The sequence below is a fragment of the Pelophylax lessonae genome (genome assembly GCF_965119305.1).
Source record: "Pelophylax lessonae genome assembly, chromosome: 4".
In the NCBI taxonomy this organism is placed as follows: Eukaryota; Metazoa; Chordata; class Amphibia; order Anura; family Ranidae; genus Pelophylax; species Pelophylax lessonae.
Genome location: NC_138771.1, coordinates 478,638,718 through 478,648,346, shown reverse-complemented (window position 1 = coordinate 478,648,346; position 9,629 = coordinate 478,638,718).

The window sequence follows — 9,629 nt, the reverse complement described above, 5'->3', positions numbered from 1 at the left end:
ACGGCAGCCTATTCAAATAAATGGGCTGCCGTGCCTGCGCAAACATGGGCCGCAAAAATGCAGAGATGTGAACCTAGGGTAAATTTTTCAGTAAATTTGGAACATACTTTAAAAAACCCTCAGTAAATCAAACGCAGCCAGATTCACTTAAAGTGATACTAAAGGTTCATTTTTTTTCTAATAAAAATAACAAATATGTTATACTTACCTTCTCTGTGTAATGGTTTTGCACAGAGCAGCCCCGATCCTCCTCTTCTCGGGTCCCTCTTCGATGCTCCTGGCCCCTCCCTCCTATCAAGTGTCCCTACAGCAAGCAGCTTGCTATGGGGGCACTTAAGCCGAGCTGCAGCTCTGTGTATCTATTCAGACACAGAGCCACAGTTTGGTCCCGCCGCTCTCTCTCCTGATTGGCTAACTGACTTTGATTGACAGCAGCTGGAACCAATGGCGCCGCTGAGTCTCAGCCAATCAGGAGGGAGAGTCCCTGATGGCCGAGGCACTCGTTCTTATCACTGGATAGAGATGGAGCTTAGGTAAGTATTAGGGGGGCTGAGTGGAGCTGCTGCACACAGAAGGTTTTTTATCTTAATGCAAAGAATGCGTATAAAAAATTTTGCAAATAAGCATTTTTTTTTCACACATTTTGACCAAAATATATACTGCTACATTTCTTTGGTAAAAATAATTCAACATGCCAAGACAGTACAAATATCCCCCAAATGACCCCTTTTTGGAAAGTAGACCATCTAAGGTATTTAGTAAGAGGTATGTTGAGTTTATTTCTTTGGAAAATGAAGAAATTACATTTATTATTTTTTTTTCACAAAAATTTTATATTAACCAGTTATTTCTCACACGTTGCATAGGCATACTTGCAACTACACTCCAAAACACAATCTGTTACTCCTCCTGAGTATGGTAATACCACGTGTAAGCTTAATGAAACAAAACTGAGAGGTCGCCATACTAACACATCCGATGTTAGTGCCATGATCTCACCCGCTGTGCCTTTGTGTTCTGATAGGGGGACTGCCAACCCACCTCAGCCACTGGCTGCGAGTGCTGATCGGCTGCTGGTTTTCCAGCAAGAGCGCTCAACAGAAGCCGGTTGGGAAACCAGCTTTTTTCGTACAGGCAGTTGTACACACTGTTCATGTCAGCCGGTTCCTGCTGAAATGTTGATATTCAGGTCGTGTGTACCCAGCATAAGGCCAGGGTCCCTACACTGTCTTTATGGAACTGCCTTTGTAAACAGGGGTACAATAATCCTGGAACAGAAGAGGACCTTCTCAAAACTGTTGCTGTGAGCTTGGAAGTGCACCATTGTCTAAAATATCTTTGTATGCTGCAGCATGAATAGTACCCTTCAGTGGAAACACCTGAACTCAGTAATTTGGAGAGGTGCCCACATACTTTTGGTCATATAGTGTATTTTGCAATGGTTTATTACCATCACCGGCACAAATCATACAGACTGAACCTTTTAGTCACAGGCTCATCATATTCCAACAATATGTCACAGCTTTAGGGTAATAGTGTTCTTTGTATTATTTAGAGAGCTGAGCTGCCTGTGATTTTGGGCCAAAACATCTTGTCATCTCATAATACATCCTGAAAGGTTGTTTCACACTGCTATTCACTGAAATACATTTATGTCAGCAAATGGTATCTATTCTGGCTGGACCCTGTCCAACTAGTAAACCTTTGTTTTCTGTAATATACAACTAGCAGGACCATGTGGAGCTTTCCCCCAAATGGATATTGTTACTTAAAATCAACACATTAACCACTTCAGCCCCGGAAGGTTTTACCCCCTTAACCACTTTAAGACGGGCCTATTTCTGACACTTGTTGTTTACAAGCCAAAATCTGTTTTTTTTTGCTAGAAAACTACTTAGAACCCCCAAACATTAGATATATTTTTTAGCAGAGACCCTAGAGAATAAAAAGGAGATCGTTGCAATATTTTTTATCACACCGTATTTGTGCAGCAAAAATTTACTTTTTTTGAATTAACAAATAAGAAAACAGTAAAGTTAGCCTAATTTTTTTCTATAATGTAAAAGATAATGTTACGCCGAGTAAGTAGATACCCAACATGTCATGCTTCAAAATTGTGCACGCTCGTGGATTGGCGACAAATATTGGTACTAAAAAATCCCCATAGGCGACACTTCTACAGGTTACCAGCTTAGAGTTACAGAGGAGGTCTAGGCCTCAAATTATTGCTCTCGCTCTAATGACATGTCCGCTGACATCCGATCCGTCAAATCTGGACGGATGGAAACCCTATTTTCCATCCGTCCAGCGGATCGGATCAGATGGGATCAGATGAGAACAGACAGACGGTCTGTTCCCATCCGATTCCCCCATAGAGAACAGCGGGACCTGACAGCTGTGTCTCCGCACACAGCGCGGAGACACAGCGCCCATCCGCCTGCTCAGTGGGGGATTGGCGGATCGATCCCCCGCTGAGATAAACGGAGTTCGTCTGACGGACCGGATTGTGTGAAAGGGGCCTTAGGCTGGCCATACATTATACAATTTTCTGTAAAATTTTCTTAAGGTTTACCTTCAACTATGTAGTACAAAGGCCTGCCTTATAGGATACAATTGAAAGTGTCGTTTAGTTTTGACCTCATATTATATGGATTTTGTTAAATCTAACAGAAAATTGTACAAGAATATTGAACATGCATGGCCAGCCTTAGGCACACCTGTGCAATAATCATGCTGTCTAATCAGCATCCTGATATGCCACACCTGTGAGGTGGATGGATTATCTTGGCAAAGGAGAACTGCTCACTAAGAGCCGGTTCACACTGGGGCGACCTGTCAGACGACCTGGTCGCCTGACAGGTCGCCGTAGGTCGCCTGCCATAGAGAAGCTGTGGACCCGTTCTAATAGGAGCGACACAAGTCGCTCCGACTTAGAAAAAGGGTCCGGAGCTTATTTGGGGCGACCCGGAGCGACCTGCATTGACTTCAATTATATGAAGTCCGTGCCGGCCGTTTCGAGGTTGCGGTGCGAGCTGCGCGCCGCGACTTCACAGGTCGCCCGGCAAAGTCGGCTCGCCCCAGTGTGAACAGGGTCTAACAGATTTAGACAGATTTGTGAATAATATTTGAGTGAAATCTGCCTTTTGTGTACATATAAAAAGTCTTAGATCTTTAAGTTCAGCTCATGAAAAATGGGGGCAAAAATGAAAGTGTTGCATTTATAATTTTGTTCAGTGTATACATTTTTTTTTTTCTGATGATTGTTACATTAGGGTCTTGTTTTATAATTTATGACTTACCTGTTTTTCAATTTTAAATCTGTGAGTCCCTTGTTTTGAGACATCTGTCTATTAAAGTGATACTAAAGTCTCATTTTTCTTTTCCTTTAAAAAACAAACAAACATACTCTCCTCACCTGCTCTGTGCAGTGGTTTTGCACAGAGCAGCACAGATCCTCTTCTTCTTGGGTCCCTGGCTTGAGCTTCTGGCCCCTCCCTCCTGTTGAGTCCCCCCACATTAAGCAGCTTGCTTTTGGGGGCACCCAAGCCGAAGCTTCCTGTGTCCATTCAGATACGGAGCTGTGACCCAGGCCCCCCACCTTTCTCTTTTCCTTGGCTCAAGGATTTTGATTGACAGCAGCGGCAGCCAATGGCATTGCGCTGCTGTCAAAGCCAATGAGGAGGGGAGTCCCGGACAGCTGAGTCTCTCATGCAACATTGCTGGATCAAGATGGGGCTCAGGTCAGTATTAGGAGGGTTGCTGCACACAGAAGGCTTTTTATCCTAATGCATTGAATTCATTACGATAAAAAAACTTCTGCCTTTACAACTCGTTTAATGACACATTTCAGCTTAAAATGTATTGGTATTTTTCATTTGTATTATTTCAGTTATATGTATAAAGGTGTAATGGCACCGATTGGTTTCTCCCTTCATCCTAGTGACGTCACACACCTACTGGCACCATGTTCCAAGTTGGTTTGCATCGAGCTGCACCCAGAAGACTCAGGTCTGCCAGCATTCTCCTGTCCTCCATGGTTATCATGGCCGTTACACTCCTTGACTGGAGGTGTTTGAGGATGATATTCACCTAGTTTTTAATCCACAGATGAGCCTCTTTACTTGTACCTTCAGTGAGTGTTCACTTGTTTGCCTACCTCTTTCATCCAATAAATACTGCACTTAGAGGGGCTTTTCTGTGTTTTTGCTGGACATACACTTTAAGCCCTTGAGAGTTTATTCACACATGGGCAGGCTAGGTGTATATATTTATGTAAAAGCCACATATATGATAAGACTGTGGGTGCTCAGAATATATCTGGACATCTGAACATCTTCTAATGTCTGAAGCATAGATTCCTGAAAGGGCAAGTTTTTGTACAGAGTGAGTCCCTACTGGAAGTAGCTCGAGAACCCTTATCCATGCTTTTCTTGATGGACTAATCTGGCTAGAAATGCCTACAAGCACTTACTAGGGTGCAAATCTGTGTCAAATGGATTTTCCTATGACCTTCATCCATGAGAAGATCCATGGGAGTCTTAAGATACAACATTTAAATGTTGCCTTTAATTATCTACTGTGGGTTCAGCTTTTGCTCTAACCAGCTTCACAGATCTACCTAAGTCTCTGGGGTTGATTTACTAAAGGAAAATAGACTGTGCACTTTTGCAAGTGCAGTTGTTTCAAAGCTTAGTAAATGAGGGGGGGGGGGGGGCTCTGCTGACTTCCATCATCCAATCATGTGCAAGCAAAAATACTGTTTTTAAATTTTTCCTTGAAGGAGATTGGCCATTCTTTGTAATGTGAAGCTTTACCTCATTTACTAAGCTCTGGAGCAACTGCACTTGCAGAGTGCACAGTCTATTTGCCTTTAGTAAATCAACCCATCTATCTCTGCATCAGCCATAGCCGAGCCCTTGAAAACTAGGGATTTGAAACTCATTTCCCAAACTTTTAGATACAATTAGGAGATTTTTGCAAAATTCCATGATTTAGAAGGAATGCATTAGAGCCAATTGGGTAGGTGAAATTTTGGTGGTATTTGAGGGTACAATGGGCTATATTTGGATTCTGGGAGTCACAGAAGCCCTTTTCACTTATCCTGAATCTGTTCTTATATTAAAAACAATCCCTTATTATTCACATTTTTTTCACAGACCGGAAGAAGGAAGCAAAAGCAAAAAAGATAACAAAATTTGTGACAGTGCACGTATAATGATCAAATGCAGAAATTATTACACTTGCACCAAAAAAAGAAAAAACACAAATACAAAGAACACAACATGAAATAAACTAAACTACCCCAAATACAACTTATTTAAAAAAAAACACATCCTGTAAATAAAAAAATTAAAAAGGAGTTTTTTCAAGCTCATTTTTCCTAAACACCGAAAAAAATGATTTGAGAATTTCCATTATGGTGTAGTTTTGCTGCAAAATCAATTTTGCCGAAATTACCGTTATGAAAATGTCTCTTTGCACTCTCTCTGCATAACACGTTCTTCATCTCGCCTCCCATCTCATGTTTCAGCAGAGTCATGCTTAGACAGGGACATGGATCCATGTTCACCAACATATTTCTCTTCCCTCAACTAAAACCTTTTATGAGGGGAGGGGGGTTGCAGTTGCGGAGATCTTCCTCTGAAATAGATACAGATATGACTGCCATGCTTGGTCCTGATTTCACCAATACTTCACTAACTCAGAACATGGATGCAGACAGGTTTTTTGTACTTTTTTCTTACTCTGACTGACAAATTTCAGCTAGCCATATACTGAATTCCTGAGGAGCCAGCTGAAATTCACTCAGTGGGTGCCTGGGTGGCACTGACACCCACCTCCTGCCTGACATCCCTTGACTGAAGAATAAAAAGAGCCAGGCAGAAGATTGGTGACCAAATAGAGACTGCATCCAATCACATGCATTTGATGTGTGGATAATTTGACAGTCCGTAGGGCAGGTTATCTGAATGCAATAGCCATAGCCAGAGATTTGTTCATCTGCGCTGTATAGTGTGGATGATAATTGCTAATTTTTTTAATTCATCCCGCAACTTGAATAAAAAAGATCAAATAGGGCATGGTCCTGTTCAGTGATTTAGCAAGTACTGACGCTGGGAGACCATAGCCAGGAAACTAGCATTCAAAAGACACACAGGAGGGTGCAAACACCTCCTGCATTACCATAGATAAATTTATTAAATCCACTAAGAGAAATGGATACTTACAAGCAGATAAAAACAGCAAGCATATACTGTAACTGGTGTACTTCAGCCAAACATGGTGTAACCCATCCTGGAATGAAATGATTGGAAGGCTGAGATGTTTCGAGGGACAGGCCCCCTTTCTTAGAGTTAACCAATTTAATATTCAGTAGAAATGTGCCAAACACTCCCTGGTTCGGTTGGTACATGGCCCTGGGGGACATGTACCATTGCAATTTAAAAAAAAAAAAAAGATAGTTTTTAAAGGAGCAGTGCTTTTAATGATGCTTAAAGTTATTGTAAAGTCTCGTTTTATTTTTGTTATACTTACCTGCTCTGTTGCAGTCGATTTGCACAGAGCAGTGTCGATCCTCCTCTTCTCGGGTCCCTCCTCGACTCACCTGGTCCCGCCTTCCTGTTGGGTGCCCCCACAGGAAGTAGCTTGCTATGGGGGGCACCTGAGCTGAGTGTCCATTCAGACACAGAGCTGCGGCCCGCCCCTTCCTTTTTATTTTCATTGGCTAACTGACTTTGATTGACAGCAGCAGGAGCCAATGGCACTGCACTGCTGTCTCAGCCATTGAGGAAGTGAATCCCAGACGGCCTAGACATTCCTCCAACATCTCTGTAAGTATTAGATGGGCTGAGGGGGGCTGCTGCACACATAAGGCTTTTTATCTTTAATGAATAGAATGCATAAAGATAAAAAAAAAACCTTCTGCCTTTACAACCCCTTTAAAGAGAAACAATAAAAATTAAAAATTCCTTTAAATACAGTGCCGGGGGGGGGGGGGTGTCCCCTTAGTCTGCCTGCAAAGTGGTGCATCTGTATAGTGTATAGAACCTGCTGCAGCAAAACCTACATTTAAAAGGAAAAAAAAAAAGACATTTAATTGATTTTCCCTGCAAGCTTTCTTTATATAGTATACAACGGCTTGGGGCCACAAGTTAGTGCCCTTGGAACAAGATTTGAGATTTTTTTGATACATTCTGGTGTCTCTTTGGCAAACATTGTATGTAAATAACTAAGTTTTTCACCACAGTGAGCAAGCCTTATGTGAAGAACCCAAATTATAGTACACTCGGGCCAAGATTAACATTTTTTTTTAGATAAAGTCTGGTGTCTCTATTGCAGTCTTTGGATAGAATTAACAGGTGTGGAAAAATTGGGCTTTGGGTGTTGGTGGTGCCTTCACAATGTAACTGTATAGTGGCAGTCCCCGGGTTATAAACAAGATAGGGTCTGTAGGTTTGTACTTAAGTTGATGGGCAACATCACCAAACAGAGACAAATGTACCCTCCCTGAGGACAGACTATATCCACCTTTGTCTGTGGATGAAGAGGTCAGGTGCAAGACTTCATCCAACCAGAGCCCTAGAATGCACTGTGCAGCACGCAGTGCATTGTGGAATGTTTGTAGGGCGAACATCCTGCCGAGCGCCCGCAAATTCGGGTGTTCACTGAACAGGCGATGTTCGGGCTGAACTTTTGCTTCTCCCGAACCGTTCGCTCAATACTAATAGTAGTCATTTAAATGGTCTTGGAGCAATGGAACCCTCCTTCCAAGAAACAGGCCTATGGACAAAGCCAAAACCACTACAATGGGTAACCCAGCAACCTATCCAACAATTTGAAAGTAGCCTTTAATTAAATACCCATGCTATATGATGCCCATACAAAAACAATAAAAATAATAGTGATAATAGGAATATATCAATCTTAAAAACATGAAAGTCAGCCAAAACTACTCTCCACATATGGATAAAAGTGGTTTAGACTACAAAACACTTTCACCTCTTCTCTTCTACATAACAAGAGGAGCCCTTGAAAGCTAGGGATCCTACAGGCATCCTGTAGTTTACAGAAAGAATTGAACAATGATACAAGGATGGTGGAGAGTACAAAAGGCTATCAGCTCACCAAAGTTTTAGCAGGATAAGCAGGTAATTTATGCTCATATTAAAAACAAATTCATGGTACATCAAAAGGACCAAAGGGAGAAAAATAAGAAAGGTTCTCTATAGTGGATTTCTATACATTGTAAAATGCTTCCAAGTAGTAGTTAGTATTTAATATAAATGACTGAATGGGTACACAAAGTTTGGAGTTAACAGCTGCAAATTTTCAACTACACGAGAAGGATTCCACTGGTTATCGTTAATCTGCTGGGTATAAATATGTAAAACAATAAAACTGACATCTAATGGGTCCACCATTCATATCTTTATTTTAATGGATTTATTTTATTAGAGGTTAAAGTAATTATATTATTTGCCACTACTATCTGCCCCTGCTTTGACCTGCTTCAGAATGAGTGTCAAGATAACTTCTATTGGAAGGTTTATTGTGAATGGGGTTGTTATAGTAGTTACATGCAGCCCAATGGGGGCTCCCAGCAAGTAGCTGCAGGCAGAAGCTCCATTAAAAGCAATGGGAAGCAGACAGTTTTTGCAGCTAAATGCGGCTATTTGCTAATTTTTCAAGCAGACGTTACCTGCGAATAATTGGCCCTGAACGCAGTGATTACATGTGGGCTGCCGCAATTAGCTGCAGGAGCTGTCAGCCTCCTTTGCGTTTCCATAGAGCTTCCTCCCACAGGTACTCGCTGGGAACCCCCCTGATTCTCCTGCATGCAATTTCTAACGACCCCATTTGCAAGTATGTGCAGTAGTATGTAGGACTACCTGGCTGAATGCAGTTTGAATGGATTGTTTAGGCAGACCCCCACACATATAGTTGTATGTATATCCAATGGAGGTTGTACAGAGACTAGCAAAAACACTAATAAAGGCACTGTTAGAAGTTCTAACTATTTCTCATTCTACTGAAAAGTGTGATTTTGGCTGTACTCCTGTTGCAACAATTGTTCAAAATGTTCTGCCCTGACACAAAGTAAGGCTATATGTCCCTTAAAGGTACAAACCTGATGGAGGCACTAAGGCCTTTTTCACAGCCTTTAGAACCACTTTAACGCTGAACCTCCCCATAACATTAGCACAAATTTTCCATGTAAGTCTTGGTTCACACATATGCAATGCGGGAACCCTGTGAATCCACTGCGGGTCCCCGCATTCAACCCGCAGGCACTCTAAGAACCCGCAGGCAGTTCCCACTGCCATATGTGAATCACAGAGGGTGTCAATACAAACTTAACGACGCCTCCAGATCAGTTCGCATATCGCATTGCGAACTGTCAGTTCTGACATGAATCGGATCGCATAGGTGTGAACACCCATGCAATCCAATTCTGGTGCAGAGCCAAAAAAGGGTCCTGTGTGAGTCGCACAGACATCGCATGTGATTTTCAGAGCAGTGTGCTGCGAATCACATGCGATGTCTGTCATCGTATATATGTGAACCGGCACTAACTCTCACACTAATTCTACCTTTAACCCTTACACTAACCCACCCTGTAACCCTTACAC